The sequence below is a fragment of the Nicotiana sylvestris genome, chromosome 11 (genome assembly GCF_000393655.2).
Source record: "Nicotiana sylvestris chromosome 11, ASM39365v2, whole genome shotgun sequence".
Lineage (NCBI taxonomy): Eukaryota > Viridiplantae > Streptophyta > Magnoliopsida > Solanales > Solanaceae > Nicotiana > Nicotiana sylvestris.
Genome location: NC_091067.1, coordinates 161,766,974 through 161,784,407, shown reverse-complemented (window position 1 = coordinate 161,784,407; position 17,434 = coordinate 161,766,974).

Below are 17,434 nucleotides of genomic sequence, written 5' to 3'. Positions count from 1 at the left end.
GGTTCATAAGGAACGACCTAATGACCAATACTCATTGCTTCGGCATGACTTTCAAGTTTATTTTATGGCGTTTCGAGGTCATACAACATAAGTTTATGATTATATCCACTTTTTCCTGTATAGTGATCCATGTTGATTATTATAAAAAAATTAATGGCCTCTGATTGGCTTGAATTTACACAGGTCGATAGAAAACGACATAGTGACCAATACTCATTGCTTCGCCATGACTTTCCGGTTCATTTTATGGAATTTCGTGATCATGCAATACAAATTAGTACATGCTGATTTTATAAAATAAAAAAATTGACAGACTCTGATTAGCCTGAAATTTCGTAGGTACATAGGAAACGGCCTAGTGACCAATACTTATTGCTTTGCTAGTTTATTTTATGGCATTTCGAGGTCATGCAACATGAATTTATAATTATATTCACTTTTTTGTCTATATTAGTACGTGCTGATTTTATAGAATTTTTTTTACGGACTCCGGTCGATTTGAAATGTCTTAGGTCCATAGGAAACGACCTAATGACCAATACTCATTGCTTTGCCATGACTAATGTTGTTTTTTGGCATTTAGAGTTTATTTTTTGGTGTTTCGAGGTCATGCAATACGAATTTATAACTATATTCACTTTTTTGTATGTATTAGTACATGTTGATTTTATAGAAATTTTTTATTTCAGTTGCTAACTAGCCCCTCCCGTCCTCATATATACCCCGCCCCTTCTCTTATTATTATTATTATTATTATTATTATTATTATTATTATTATTATTATTATTATTATTATTATTATTATTATTATTGTTGTTGTTATTTTGGTTTGAAAAAATGGGATGTATTAGTTTATCATACTTTTGGTATTCCACCAGCAAAAAGACTCCTGTAAAGCTATACATTGAAAAAACTACACATAATAGGAATTCGAAAGCCAATAGCCGTAAAAAGCCAAGGTAGCTTACTTCGCTATTTTTGTATGTTTATAGAATTGATCTGATTGAAGGCAGAAATCATTTCTCTTGGGAAGAATTTTGCATCAATATCTTTGTTTACTTCATAAAAAACATAGGAAAAAAAATAATCATGTCAAGAGAGCGATGGTAAAATTCAATGACACTGCTTCAAGAACGGAGCTTGGGCTCTAGCTTATGGAAATTTCATCATGATTCTGCTTTGGGAGTTACTAAAGATGCTACTGGTTTATATAAATCCTTCATGAAAGCACAATACCTTAGATATGTATGACCTCCTAGCTTGATACATAGATATCAGAAAGAGAATAACTTTACTTCAATTACGCTTCTGCTAGATGCGCAATACTTTAAATATCTATCACTTCTTTTATGAGTAATGTTAGAAATATAGACATGACTCTAGTATCAGTAGAGAAAGAGTTAAAATCCTTACCAGAACCCATAGAATGGAGGGCTATATAAAAACAGTAAAACTAAGAAGTGAGTCATGTAAGAAGCAATGGTGATTAAAAAAGAAACGAAATTAAGCAGAAAACTCAAAGTAACTAAAAATTGGTTATCTCCTAGGCAAACATGTTGCAGGAAGATCATCAATATAGGTAGTGAAGATGAGACTACCTGTTGTGCATGAGTAGAAAGTTGTAGTTTATGATTTTGCTTGAATCATCACCTAACCACATATTCCCTCTACCTCGACAGGGAATATTTTGAATGGGAATTGAGTTCTTCACAACCTAATTCAAACTTGACAAATTCGCAAAGGGGAAAAAATACAAAAGGAGATTCACAACACTCATACAAACACACAAAGGAACACAAAGATTATCCGACACTGGAAGCTCCTATGCTGCTCCTTATTGTAGACTTTAAAAATCACTATTACATATCCCTGTACAGATAAGTCACCTAAAGGCTAAAGGTATATATGTAACTTTGCTAGGCAGGACTAAGCCATGTATATACAGATGACCACATATGGTCAGATGACACCAATAGCCAAGACTTTTAAGTTATTTTTCCAGAAATGCATAATGAAGTTTACTGAGATTAGTAATATCCAGAGAAAGTAACTAAATACTAAGAGTATGAAAAATAAGAAATGTGATTGGCTCAAACGTCTCGAAGATATCCGGGCAGCTTGTGTCTACAAGAGCAATTTGTAAAGCTGATGATAATCTTTAAGGATGAAACATAAAGCAACTTCAGGGCCCATGTTTCAAAAAGACAACAGATTTGTGAATTGAATATTTTTGATTTTTTCATTTGATAACCAATTGGCATAACTTCTCAGTCCCATCATCACCTTTGAACAATTTACCAGCTCATATAAGCTTGATCGTTTCAAAACGTGATCTATTTGCAACTTCTTCTCTTATGCTACTGAAGAAATATGAAGCAAAGTAAATAAAAAGAATGGTCGGTACAATGATGGAGTGAGTTTCACCCGAAGTATTTATATTGCCAAAAAACAAAACTATTGAGAGAAATCGAGAAGCAAAGGAGAAGATACAGAAGTTAACAGAAGTACTGATATTAACAAAAGTATTGATATTAACAAAAGTACTGATATTCACAGAGCAGAATAAAAGGCGGATGAAATTCCATGAAAAGAAATGAAAAATATTTGTTCATTATAATATAGTTTCAATATTTCACTATGACAAAAAGTATCGCAAAATAAATATTTAGTTAAGTTTAAAAAAACTAAAAAGGATCGAGAAAGAGCAAGAAGGTTAATAACAATTTGAAGGCACTGTAAAAATAATATGGGAAAAAGAAAGTTTAGATTTATAATCAAATATACTGACCTCGTATCGCTGTGACATATTCCGAGTATAGGAGCATCCAGAAAGCAAGGGCAAAAGTGGTTTTAACTGCATTCGAAAAGAGCAATACTAATACAGGATATTAAGATAATTCGTATAGTAAATTTTATCCAAGAAGACAACAACATACATGTTCCAACGATAAAATTTGATCAGCATGCATGTATGGAGATTGGGCAAATCATAACGAGAAATGCCATCTTTTTTGTTAGCTTGACATTTCTGGAACCTCTTCATATTAAATTATACTTGCTTCATTCTTTGAAGTTATGTTAAAATCTTCTTCAGATATTTCCATAAAATAGTTGATTCCTTTTGTCAATAAGTTATACCTTCTTCTTTATTTTTTTAAACCAAAAATCACCTGAAAGAAAGAAGCAAAACAATAGACACTTTTAAATGGTAGCAGCCTTCATGAATCTTTAACAGATTCAATTTGGAAAGAGCAAAAAGGCAAAGTAATTTAAGAGAGTAAAGCATAAGGGAGCATGTCAAATATACTATCAGAACCTTTTCTGAGTATTTAACTCAATTAATTCTGTAAGATCAATAGTTTCACCGAATTTAACAATGCTTGGACAACGGAAGATATAACTCATTCCTTCTTATAACAAGATCTGCAAATAGGTTAAATAATGTAGTGAAATTGCTCAAACTAAATCTTGATAGATGAAAATAAAAAACTTTATATGAAAAAGAGTAGAAAGGAGTAATTTTTTTCCCTTTTTTAACTTCTTGTGTTGAATACAAAAAATTATGTCAGTATACTTAATGCATGCAAGTGTAATATATTTATGAAAGTTTTTTCTTCTAAAAGCGGGATTGAGGATTGCAGCACAAGAATCTTCTATTCCACTCGGCCTTCTTCTTCCCGTGGAATCAATCTCAATATCGTCTCATGGTAGCCATAGAAACCACCACATAAAGGTCATTTTGCTTTCTTTCTTTTCTTAACATCTATACACAATAGCTAAAGACGGAAATAACATTAATTACTTCTTTTAAAAATCCAGCAAATTGAGTCATTTCCCCCGGTTAAAACAACTCTTCAATAATCCAAAATCACCCCAAAAACATCACCCATCAACAACCAAGAACCAGAAAAAAATCACTGTCAAACTTGCCCCAAAAACTGCCCAAAAAAGGTCACGAAATCCAGATGAAAGCAGGCGAAAACATCACCAAATTCACTCCAAAAAAGGCTGAAAAACGCAGCCAAAAATCAGCTTCATCTCCGGCCCAAAAACATCCTGAAACTGTCCAAAAACACCTGAAAATCTAGTCTAAAACCAACCTACTTCACCCTTAAACAGACCACCAACCCAGCTTCAAAACAGTCCCAAAAAAAGGCAATAAAAACGCAGCTGCCTCAAGCGGGAAAAAACGCAGCAGATGTTGTTGTCTTCTTCCTCTAAAAAACTATCTCAAATCACTGAGTAAAAGAGATTTATTGAAGGAAATAACAAAGAGAAAAAAGTTTAAGCTTTTGCACTACCCTAGGTCTACCCAAACTATTTTTCATCAAAGGTTACCATCATAAAAGTTAGGATTGTTGAAGTTGTCAAAGTCCCACATCGGTGGGCGACAATTTTGGATGAGAATTTTTCCCTATAAAAGGAGGCCTAATGTTTAGGATTAAAACACACATCTCATTTGCCTTCTTATCTTCTTAAGACATTTGTATCTTCTCTCTTTAGTATTATTTCACTTGTATTTTTGGAGTGGAATAAAATATTGGTTGTGCCCGAGGAAGTAGGCAAAATTGGCCGAACCTCGTAACTTCTGGTGTTCCTTTTATTGTTGTTTTATTGTCTTATTTATTATTTGGTGGCTGTCATAATTTTTGGTATAGTAGTTGTGACTCATTCACACTATATATATTTGGCTTCCGCAACAACAATGACATATAAAAATTGGCAGCAAAAACTAAAAACATGACATCTATTCCACTAATGTCAGGTGGAATTAAGTACGCTTTACAAGATCATAACTGCAACGAAATCAAAATTAAGTTCAAGCATGGAAAAGACCTTATTAAAAACACAACCTCAATTCCAATATTAGATTTATTGGTGACAATCACGTCCAAATAACAATTCATGGCACAACTTGTATAGTATTAGCTTTCAACAAAATTCATCCCACATTCTGTGAGAGTCCCTAAGAAATGCAACGAAGGACCAAAAGAACTGCTCAATTCATCAAATAGTCATTCAAATGACAGAGAAAAAATAGAGTAGAACTATAATAAAAGAAACTATAGTAGTCAAAAGCACCAGCACCACTTGACAGTAAGGTCTTACCTTTTCATTTCTTTACGACTTTCAGTTTTCTAAGATAGTAGCACTAGCTTCAAGCCGCAAAGTATAAATATTAGAGAATTTAATTTTTTTACTTCAGTTACCCACATTTGAACACATGAAACAAACTTATACAAGTTATATTTACCACAATTCAAAAGATCAGTTGGACTCTTTGACTTGATAATATCAAGAACAACAAAAGAAGTCACGATAGGAATAGGAATCTTGGTCATATTCTAAACTCAATAAATAAACTGCAAAAAAAGTATTTATTCATATTTTCTTACATTTTTCACTCTCACATGTGCTTGTCTTGTCGCCAAAGCTTTATCTGGCAGCGTAGTGCTATATTAGTTTATCCACTCTTATCTCATTTTTTTAAGATTGATAACATTTATACACTCTTATCTCTACTTGTGCCATCTTTAAAAAAAGCTCGAAACCTTAGCTCATAGAACTTCTATTAAGCCTTCTAGTTAAAGTTGTATAAGCAGTCGCCACACCAAAAGGACCTCATAGCTCCGTAGTTGGGTCTAAAATAGCATAGAAAGGGGCGGTAAGTATTGAAGTGGACTATTCATTCTATAATACTGATCTTATTAGTAGATTTGTAATCAAGAACACTAACCTCGTGTCACTGTGACATATTCCGAGTAGAGGAACATCCAAAATGCAGTCGCAAAAGTGAGCTTAACCGCATTCAAAAGCAACAACAAGTTGTGGCTTCACTTGCATCCCAAAATAGTAGCAAAAGATGTTTCACTAGCAAAAATGCTAACAAACGATAGTCGTTTAAGTTGTTTGTTTTTTCTACAAAGTTGAATCTCATATTAAATTTAGAAGGAACAGAAATTCAAATACCTCTCAGCGGTTTTTCGGAGGGTAAATTTTCATTTCCACCTTACACTTGTTGTAGGAACCGTTGCCTTTGGTTGTTGTGTGTGGTTGCTCTTGTTTTTCTGTGGCGACATGTTCAATTTTTTGTTTACTTCCTTCTCCAACTTCCTTGATGGTGGCTGGCATTTGTGAGATGACCAAATTAGTTTTGTCCATGAAAGACAAAATAACTAACTTTCCTTGCACTGCCTCATTGTTTCTTGTAAACAACTTTTTTATTTGAATCTTGAAGATCTTGCCCGTCAGTAGCTTTTGCACGTTTACAAGAGGCAGCAGTTCTTTCTGAAAAGACAAAATTGGTTATTTATGTGTGAGAGAAGGCTCAACGTGGAGAAGATACTTGTTTGTGCTTTTTTAAAGTTGACAATGTACCTTGACATTACAGATATCATAAATCTCTTCCGAAGTGAGAAGCAATATTTTTTTTGCATGCTCGTCGGAAATAGTTGTTGTTGTAGAACCGCTTTGATCTGTGAGCGTCACTTCAAATTGGCACCTAGTTGTAAGATAAAATAATTGCTTAGTTAAATAGATGATGAATATATAATATTAAATATAAACAATTATGTGGAAGATGTTTTTGCATGTATACCTGGGAACTAACTGGGTAGATCGGCGACAATTAGTTCAGTAGAACTTTCTCCGTGAGATAGCTCGTGTGAAGTGTTGTTTACAGTCTGAACAAGCTAGGACATAGAATCGTTGGTTCTCATTTTGTAATGCGACTTCAGCCTGTATGTAGAATATTTGGCCTTGAAAAACGCAAGGATGCCACACATTAATTTTTTGTTATTAGACAATAAAGGTAAAAATTTGTAACAGTACATATATAAATATTTAGTGTACTTACTGGATCTTGCTGTCGGATTTCTGCAATTGGTACTATCTCTTCTTCGAAAGGAATAAATAAAACAGAGCCTGTTGGACTTGTGCTCTTCATTGTGTACACAATAAGCAATTGCTCATTTTGTTGGGCCTTTCAAGTATGTTAAGATTTGAAAATTAGTTCTTGTATACGTTCAAGATGACTAATAATGTATTGATAGACAAATAAATCTACAATACCATATTCTCAGCGCATTTGCTTGTGAGTATGGAGGATTGATTTCGATTGTTGTACTGAATCTATTAGTCAATCCTGTATGCATTTGAACATTCAGTTCTAATTTGGTCGTCTGGTATATGGAAAACTAAAATATAATTGCGTATATACTTTACCTGTATTGAATTTGTTAGTCCATCTTGCATGCATTTGAGTTGCTTTACTTGACGACAACTTTGGTCTTCCAACTTTTCTAGCAAGGATAATTGGGTATTCTTCTTTAAGCAGTTTGAATAGTTTGTTCCCATCATGATCAATAAAATCTTCCCAAAATGTGAATTTTGTTGGTTTTTTCCTGTATAAAATAGAAAGAAATTGTTAAATAACTATGTTAAATCAATATGGAAATCTCAATGCTTAAGTAGCACAAATGAGCATCAATTGCAACATTTAAATGTTAGACATGATAAAAAAAAATGAACACATATTGGTATCTGAATGTGTAGAAATTTCTATAATGTAATCAGTTTCGAAAAAAACAGGTATTCCCTGAGGTCTTAACTATTGATCCCTAACAAAAGCTTCTAAAGCAAAATAGTTTGAAATATCATATGTTCTCGAAGAGCCAATAAGTCTCAAATCTAAAATAGATGGTAGAATTGCTTCATGCTTACTAAAAGATAAATAGATATCCACAACCACATGAATACTTTGAATAAAATTTCTATAATCTATTTATTAGCTTTTCTTCAAAGCCATTCAAATGTTTAACTCTAATTTCTTTTAATTAAAAGCTAGTACATATAAGATTCATCCATTTTATACAATTTTTGCAAGAACTACTATATCTCAAATTCCTAATAAGAGCGATATTATGTTGGCTATAATTTGAGATAGGGTATCTATTTGTTCGGAAACATATAACATTAGAGGAGACAAAGTCGCTCTTCTTCGTTCAACTTTCTAATTACATGAATATTTTGGTCAATCTTCATCCAAAGTATTGAATGAAAAAAACATATTTTTGAAATATAATTTGATTTAAAATCCAATAGCTAAACATGCCATCAAAAGGATCAATTTTTTTTAGCAAACCTGGATGAGTCAACAGTAGGTAAAAAAAATTAAATATAATAGACACTACCTTTATTAAAGAACAACTACAGATAAATCAGAAAGTTATTGTTAAAGAGAAAAATAAGCAACTACAAATTTAATTATGTTATATTTCTATATTTGAAGGCATTATGTTTTTCTCTGAATAACTCTTAGCAACAATCTAATTTTTTGGCGCATATAACAGTAAATAATTTTTAAGTTAGCTTTTAATAGCTTCTTCCTAATTTGTGATTTTGTCATAACTAAAATTTTCCTTTCTGGATCATTGCTTCTAACTTTATTGAAGAACAGTTAAAGATATTTAAAATCTTAAAGGCCAGTGATATGCTTTTTAGACTCTTGGATTGGTGTGTACTTTTAGCCACCAAACATCGCCACTCCATGCAGCTATCCCAACAATTGTGGTTATATAAATCAAAATAAATTGAAAGTTTGAAATTAATTCTGAAAAAGCATAAATTAGTTGCAAAAAAGCTGAGCCAAATTAAAATTTACAAAATTAAATGAACAATATGATATCAATCCTAATTTTACTTAGATTTTTATAGCAAGAGAAACAATAAGATAAGAACTTTGCATTGTTGAGAATATATTTAAAGATATGATCAAATATTATTAGTAGTAAAAAGGTTAAACCATACAATGTGTGGTGGACCTAAGTATGCTTTGAAAGATTATAATTGCAGCAAAACCAAAGGTGAATTGAAGCGTACAAAGCAGCCTTTTAAAGGGTACAACCTCAACCTGAATTTCGATTTCATTTATTGTGTGCTATTGCTAGACAATATATGTAAAGTGACACATTACATCATACTTGAATCATCAGTTGCTAGTTGGACCCTATAAAACAGGTTTATGTATATTTACTAATCATCCATGATGATAAAATTTTCAATTCTCTTCCCATTTGAAGCATAGGTTGAGGGGCTTGCGTTGAGCACGATGGCAAGCACATCTTGCGATTAAAAAGAACGACGATAAGCTACTAGACAATAAAAATTAATATAGACAATAATCGTAATAATCATAATAATAACAATACTAATAAATGTGAATCTTAGGCGAACAAACAACATAAATAGTTAAATATTCAATCTGAATCAGATCCCCCGGGTTGATATTCGAAGTTGCCAAATGGTGTAAGATTTAGGCGCGTTGGCGAAGGTAGTGGCTCTTCTGGAGGATTAACAGTTTCTATTGGCTCAACAATAGTACACCTATCAATTGTCCATGTAAATTTGTTAAGTGAATTTCCATACATATAGTTTGATTCTTTGACCTGTGCAACTGACACCAAGTAAGTATGGAAAGGGCGAAACAGATCTTCAAAATGCATTATCTCCGTATTGAATATAATGCATTCCACTTGATTTTCCTATAACAAAATAAGGCACAATTAGGATAATATTAACTTAATTACTATTGGCAAACTTATGAATCCTCTAAAAATCACCTCTTCATCTTGCAAAATCATCAGTTGATACTTTTTCGTTTTCTCTCTGTTGTCTCTAGGTCTGCCTTTATCAACTACTCAAACCTTACAAGTCCATTCTTCTGTTTCTGGAGTAATCGCATTGATGTTGAACCTTTCTGCCATCTTGATGTAATCTGCAATTATAATACATCACAATATAATAATGAGTAAACGTAAGATTGTCAGAATGATTATAATACAAAATCAAAGAATCCAAAGAGTGAACAAGTTGTACGTCACACTTACTATTAGGAATGATGATCTAAGTTACAGAAAAAGTTGTTTTGATAATTTCATCATAAACTACATTATATGTGGAGCGATCATCATCATCGTCAGCTATAGCCGGTCTAATTAATACTTTGACACAGTTAGAACCTTTAGCTCTTGATAAAGCAACGTACAACTGACCATGAGAAAATACAGGTTCTCGCAAATAAATGCCAACAAAATCTAATGTTTGGCCTTGAGCTTTATTTATAGTCATGGCGAAACATAATCGTATTGAAAATTGTGTATTTTTAAATTGAAGGGATAGTTTTTCGTCTTCTGATGTTAATAGTGGTATTCGCGGGATGAATACATGTGTATTTTTAAAATCACCACTGGATATTGTAGCACTAATAATATGAGATTTGAAGTCATTACATATTAATTGTGTCCCGTTGCACAAACCTTCACATGGATTCAAATTTCTTAATAATATAATCGGACAATTTTTCTTTAGACACAATCTATAAGGAGGTAAACCAGGAGAATTTAAAGCGTGCAAAAAATCTTCATATTCACTTTGATCTTTTGGATCAATTGTTTCATCGGTAGCTAAATAGACTTTCATCAGCTGAAAATTGAGTAATTAGCATGTCATTTATTTCATCAACGAAGTCGTTCTTTGTAGTAAGAATTGCGCAAGAAGTAATAAAAGAAATATTTGAATGAGTTAAATATAAATCAGGATAAATAACTTTAAATAGATGATTCAAGGAATCTTTTTCAGTGGTAAAAGGTATGATCAGAGGACGGGGAATTTCTATTTTGCTCTTATCATTTTTTCTTTCTTTTCCATTACCAATTTTCATCAAATATTCACAAAAAGCTGGGTCTATTTTCGCACGCATATTTTCCGACAGTTGTAATTTTTCAAGTTGATGCCAAATTTCAGACCATAGTAAGCTTTCATGAACAAAATCTTCCCTTTGTCCACCAAGGACAACGAGAAGAGTTTGTTTAAAATCGCCACTGAATACAACAACCTTTCCACCAAACAACATAGTTGTTTCCATTAAATCTCTAAGGAGCAAATCTTGTGCTTCAATCATTTCTTTCCATACTATTAGTTTTGCATCTTGAATCAATGATGCCAGTGAACTTTGTTTACTAATATTGCAACTAAAATTTCCATCAACATCAATAGGTATTTTAAATCGAGAATGAGCAGTTCGGCCTCCAGGAAGAAGTGAAGCAGCAACACCTGAACTTGCAGTCGCTAATGCTATAAATCCTCTATGCCTGCACGATATAAAAAGCTTTTTCCAGTTCCTCCTGGACATCAATAAAGAATGCTCTGGGTTTATTTGAGAATATTGTATCAAGGATTATACTGTAAGCTCTTCTTTGTTCAATGTTTAGTTTATATGGCAATATAAAATCTTGTTCATTAACGATAATATTCCTTTCAAAATGTACATCTTTAGCTTCTTTGGCTATTGCAGATGGTTGAATTTTACCCTGAGTTAGTTCAAATTCATTGATATCACGACCCATTGAACAAGAATATCATTAATATGATTTAGTACATTGTGACGAATTTCTCTTGTATACATGTTTGAGTATTTTTTGAAATCTTCAGACATCGGGCTTTCAAATTTTTCCCACAACTCTCTTGGATTAGCGGATTGCAATAAACTAATAGTACAACAAATAAGTGTCTTAAACTGTGTGGCATTTGGTAACTTACTGCTTCTGACATGCATTCTATTAAATTATTATCGCAAAGTAATAATCCTCTTTTTTCCGCAGCTTCTCTAAACGTGTCACAAGTTATTCCGTTTACAATTCGCAAATCTTTATACGATTTTGGCCCTCTTACGTTCATTAAGAGCAATCTAAGATAGTATCTTTCTCCTTCGGTTGGATGACATGTCACAACTCTATCAATAGCATATCCTTGCTGGCGACGCGACCACATCTTCTATGTTGCGGACCATACAAAATATTCTGGAAATTCCCGGCATAATAAATTCAAAGTCATAGCATTCTCGTTTTCGCTATTCATTCTAAAAAATTCAGTTAACATTGTTTTTTTAATCATAGGATTATTTACAATTATACTAATATTGTCTGTATTTTTTAAGGAAATAATTTATTGTCCATCAAGATGGAGTTGAAGATGGTATACATTTGGAATCAATTCACTGATAGAAAAAGCAAATATGCGCCACGCAGCCTCAGGTGGTGATACCCACCTAGCAGATTGATATTCTTTTATTTCATCTACTTCTATATTCGTATCATTAGGATGTATATGAAATGCAATTTTATCATGTCCTTTGCAAATATACTTGTAAATGCACTTAACAACTTTAATATCAAAGCAAATCTCCACATTTATATGACAATTAAATTTACTAAGTATGGATTGTAAGAAATAACCCATGAATTATCAAAAAGTTGTCCTCTAATTTCCACAGATTTTCCTGTATTTCATCTTCTATAAATAGGGTATGAATTTTTTCCTTTAGTTGTCTGTTCAGCAAATTCTTTTGGAAACTTAAATTTACAATGACCATTTTTTTTCTTCATACAGGGGCTAGTTAGATTTAATTGACCGCAAGGACCATGTAGCATATGTTGTGTAACAAACTTAAATAAATCAAAGTTTCTTTTAGGATCCGGTAATTCAGCACAAACAAATTTATCATATGCCTTAGGAGTCAGTAATTTGTATTTTTCATCGAGTATAATAAAAAAATGAGCATGCGAAAGTCCCCATTTTTGGAATTCTACCGTGTACATAAATGCTGCAACTTTACCAAATATTTATCTTTTTAGTATTTCCTTTTTAAGCTATTCTAGTTTTGCTCGAAATATTCGGCTAACTAAGTCGGGTCTATTCTGGGCCTCATCTGTCGACAACAAGTTTTTTTGAATTTCAGGCCAAGAAGGGTTGCATGTCATAGTTAGAAATATATCGGGTATTCCAAAACGCTGCACTAATGCAATAGCATCCATATACTGGCGACTCATATCTCTTGGTCTTCCTGTGAAGCTAAGTGGAAGTATTCTATTCTTACCTACCTGTGAGCCTTCTCTCTCACTGCAACGTAAAAGATCTAAAAGTCCCGCTAACACGTCCATCCCGAATAAATCTTGATTGAAAAAAGCGAAATCTAATCTTTGAGTTTCAACTTTTATCCATTCATCTACAACATATTGTTGAAATAATCATCCTGAATGTAAGGTTATATTTTCATCATCTCTAATTTGGAGTTAGTAACAATAGTATTCATGACAAGAAACTGTTTCTCTTTTTCGTTTGCCTTTTTGCATCACTTCAGCTTCCATCAATTGAAGTCATATTGGTTACACATGGCAATTGTTCGTATTCACAACACGGATGTGTTCTAGAAGGGGTAGCTGAAGGTTTAAGGTTTTTAATACCACAATGCCAACCATTTTGACCGTAAGGAAACAATAATGGATATTGTAATGGATCATAACATCCGTAATAATAGTTTACCAGCTAGCTTCTTTCACTTTTTGTATATATTCGGATTGTGGTGTAGGGATACAACCATTGGTATCTTGTTCTACCCATATTCCTGCCACTTCTGACGTAGTTGGTAGGTTGTATACAAGTTGATCTAGACAAGCATCACACTTAAGCGCAATGTAGAAATCTGATAATTGTGGGACATTTATTAAGGATTTTAAAAACGTAGAATAAAGATTGGTTTTTAATATTTTCATTAAATTTTTCACAGTATCCTCATTCAATTCATTGGAACATGCCATTCGATTGCTCACTTCATTTTCATTATCATAGAAATATAATTGTAGATTTTTTCCTTTTTCATTACTTGGTATCAAGTCATTTATGAAATGATACATTTATCCCTGAACTCGAAATGTATAAATACCTTTATTCCTTTTTGCCAGCTCTTTGTCATAGCTTACTCCCAGGGATGTGAACACAAATATATTATTGTATGTATGTAGGTTCGAAAATGCTTTGATTCTTCAGTATTTCCTAGATACAGATTTCTTAATTCTTGTGGTACTTGATGTGAAATCAGCTTAACAGTGCCTTTGCGACAACAGAATGCGGGTGGTTCGTATTCAAATTTTTTGGCTCCGCAAAATTTGCATTTGGGAACAGTCTTTAACATAACATAATCAGTTGATGGTTGAATTGTTATTGACTCTTCAGTATATTGTTCATGATTTGTGTTAGATGTAGATCCTGGGATACAACAATAACAAGTGCAAGCATATAATTTTGATAGTTATAAATGCATATACATATTTATAATTGCGTATACCATCAAGAAATGACAGTCTAACTCTCTAACCTGTTTCATATATTGAATATCCCACAAAAGGAAGATATTGCTCGCTTGAAATATTAGCACTCATAGAGGATGATGCGGTAACAGAGCTATTAATTAGCGAGCAAGCAGAAAGTTGCCGGCCACTTGTTTCACCCTTACTTGCTCGCGCTCGTGCTTGCGCTAGGAGAGCCTCCTTTTTATCGTCTTGCATCATCCTGTATAATTCGCGTCGCCTAGCCTTCTTGTCAGCAATGTATTTTTGCAGAGCTTTCATTTTTATGATTTTTACTCGACATTTCACTCATCTATTTCCTGAAGGAGAAATGTCAAGTGCGTATTTGCATTACTGAATATATTTTCAACATTGTCTAATACCTATATATGTGTATTATAATTTTTTAAAAGAGCTCAAACAAAAACTTACAATATTTAAAAATAAATGACGAGAGATTGGAAAATTTACCTTCCGGTTCGAGTGCCACTGAATAACAGAGGTAGAAAACAACCGCAACAGATCGCAAGAACTGCAATAATAAAGAAGATAAATTGAAAATCTGCATGCCTCCACAAAATAGAATTAAGAATATGAGTATGATTATCTCCATACGAAACTTGATACGAAATAGACAATCAATTGACGGGTTACTTTCTAGGACTCAAAAAAATGTTCACATAATAATCGTTATCTTGCAATCACCTAGAATTCTCGTTTAAACTTAGTACTATGTAATCAATTCAACAACCAACATAATCAAACTATACGAGTAGGTCATTTGCATAATGATAGTATTCAATCACAAGTTTCACCAGGTTTCAATGGATCCTTCTTAGCCATCCCTTTCAAAGCAGTAAGTTACCAAGAATAAAAAATATGCTAGAAATAGAATTTAGCCCCAACATAAATGAATTCATGTGACAATCAAAAGCTAACCAAGCAAGCATGTTATTTTCACATAACCATTAAGCCTGTAAAAGGAATCAAACTGAAGTAATGCAATAAAAATATCATCTCTGTATAAAATAAATGGAGTTTTCTCACTGGCATGTACATATCTGAGTTGTTAGTTTTGCTACTCTCAATTCAATTAGGTGCTCCAGGAAAAAACAGACAATCTAGAGCTTTCAGATAAACAGATAATGGTACAGTAAAATTAGAGATTGTTTACTATTTATATCCAAACACGCACCCAATGGAGAATGAATACCGAAACGCTCAAGTTTTTCTTTCTCAAATGATAGGAAGTCCAAGAGCTATGTAGCACAAAACATTCTTTTGCCCTCAGTTACAGCAATCATACTTGCTATTTGGTATACATGTATATATGGAGATAAAATTGGTATTAAGATAAGAAGTCTCTCATTATCAATGGCCAAAGGAAAATTCTTTTTTTTTGGTTCGCCCACATAAAAAAAAAATCAAGGAAGTTATCATGTACAAATTTCTAACCTAAGGATGGTATGTCACTCAGGTCTGCTAATAAATCCTTTAGGTATGATTGTTGCATAGAAGAATGGAACTTACTCTGTTGAAGATTTAGTCTTCTGTTTCTAGGTAATTGGAGTTATGTGCATTTATGTCAACAGAAGAATCAAGAGTTAGCTGAAAGTAGTATGCAACTGCTATCCATGGACATATAAAGTCGTAGTTCTCTGTAGATTGCTGTTATTGTATTTACGAGCTCTGCAGGGGATGGTCTATTATATAATGCAGATGTGGGAGGGGATTATATAAAAGGCAAAAGATGGAGGATTGGATATTATAGAAACCTATGTGTTTTGGAATCTTCATGAACCTTCACCTGGCAATGTATTTTGCTCTTCACTCCCTTTTTTTAATGCATTGAAAATGGCCTCTTTGTTTGAGAACTAAAGTTTTCAGAAGGCAATTTCACAAACACATAGCAGGCTAACTTAATCTAGCCAACAATTGGTGATTCATTACACTTATTAAACCTAGAAGCAACACATGAACAAAGCAGAATGTGGAAGAGTAAGAAAAAACATTTCAAGAACTGGCATGTTTATGTTATCAATCTGTATTGCAGTAAATATATTAAGTAATAATCTTTCTAAAAATAGAAACAGAAAGTTAGTAGAAATTAAATTCCGAAAACAGTAAACTTCTTCAAAATAAATTCTGAAAAAAAACGTTGTAGGAACAAATCGAGCCCACTGAATACACAGTGTGTCCTTAAGGAAATTATTCCCCTCAAGTACCCGAGGTTTTGGAACATATCCTCCCAGGATAGAACGATTTAACTCACCAGTGTATCGGTACCTAAAACTCTGGTGATCGGCGAACCACTCAATGGTCGTAAAACACACTGGAATATTTTGTGCAGAAGAAGAAGAAGATTCAGAAAATTTCGTAAGTTAATATTCTGGGATTTGAAAGTCTATTTATAGCCAACTTGGTGATGTTTCTGAAGAGGTTTGCAACCTTTCAGAACAGTCATGGCTGTTGGAACAGGTGTGACACTCTGAAGAGGTTTGCAACCTTTCAGAACAATCATGACTGTTGGAAATTTTTTGCGGGAAATTTAAAACGAATTTAAATTAATCCAGGAAAGAAAAGCGGCCCGGACCGGACTGGGTCGCGGGTCATTGGTTATTTCGGATTGAATTTTCTTTAATTAATTTAATTAAATATTTGAAAAGAATTTTGTCCAAAAAGATTAATCAATCAATCTTTGACAAATCCGAATCCGAAGCCGAAGCCGAAGCCGAAGCCGAAGCCGAGCCGAGCGAGCGACGGCGACGACGGCGCGAGGCTTGCCTTCTTACTAGCTCTTTAAGTGCTAAAAGATGAGCTTCTCTATATAACCACCAAGACTTTCTTTCTTTCTACCAATGAGGGACAAAGTGCATTAGTGAGCTCATTCAAAATTTCACTTCCCTCTATTTCTTTCCCACCATTTTCCATTCACCCTTCTTTTGTTATTAAACAAAATCCAACAATCCCCCGCATGAATGGGGAATGACTATAAAATTAAAGGAATGCACGGACGTGTGTGTGTTTTACAAGCAAGAATTGATTGCCTCTAGATAAGTATGTTTCTCTTTGAACTTTCCGTAGTGAACTTATATCGGATATACTCGGTCAATCGGTAGATTTGATATCTTTGAACCGTCGAGCTTTGTTGTATACCTAGACAACATAAGTCACACAATCAATCCTTAACCATCTATGGTTCTCACGGTTGTGTTCGTTTCAGCCATGAACATCGCCTGGTTTCATGAGTG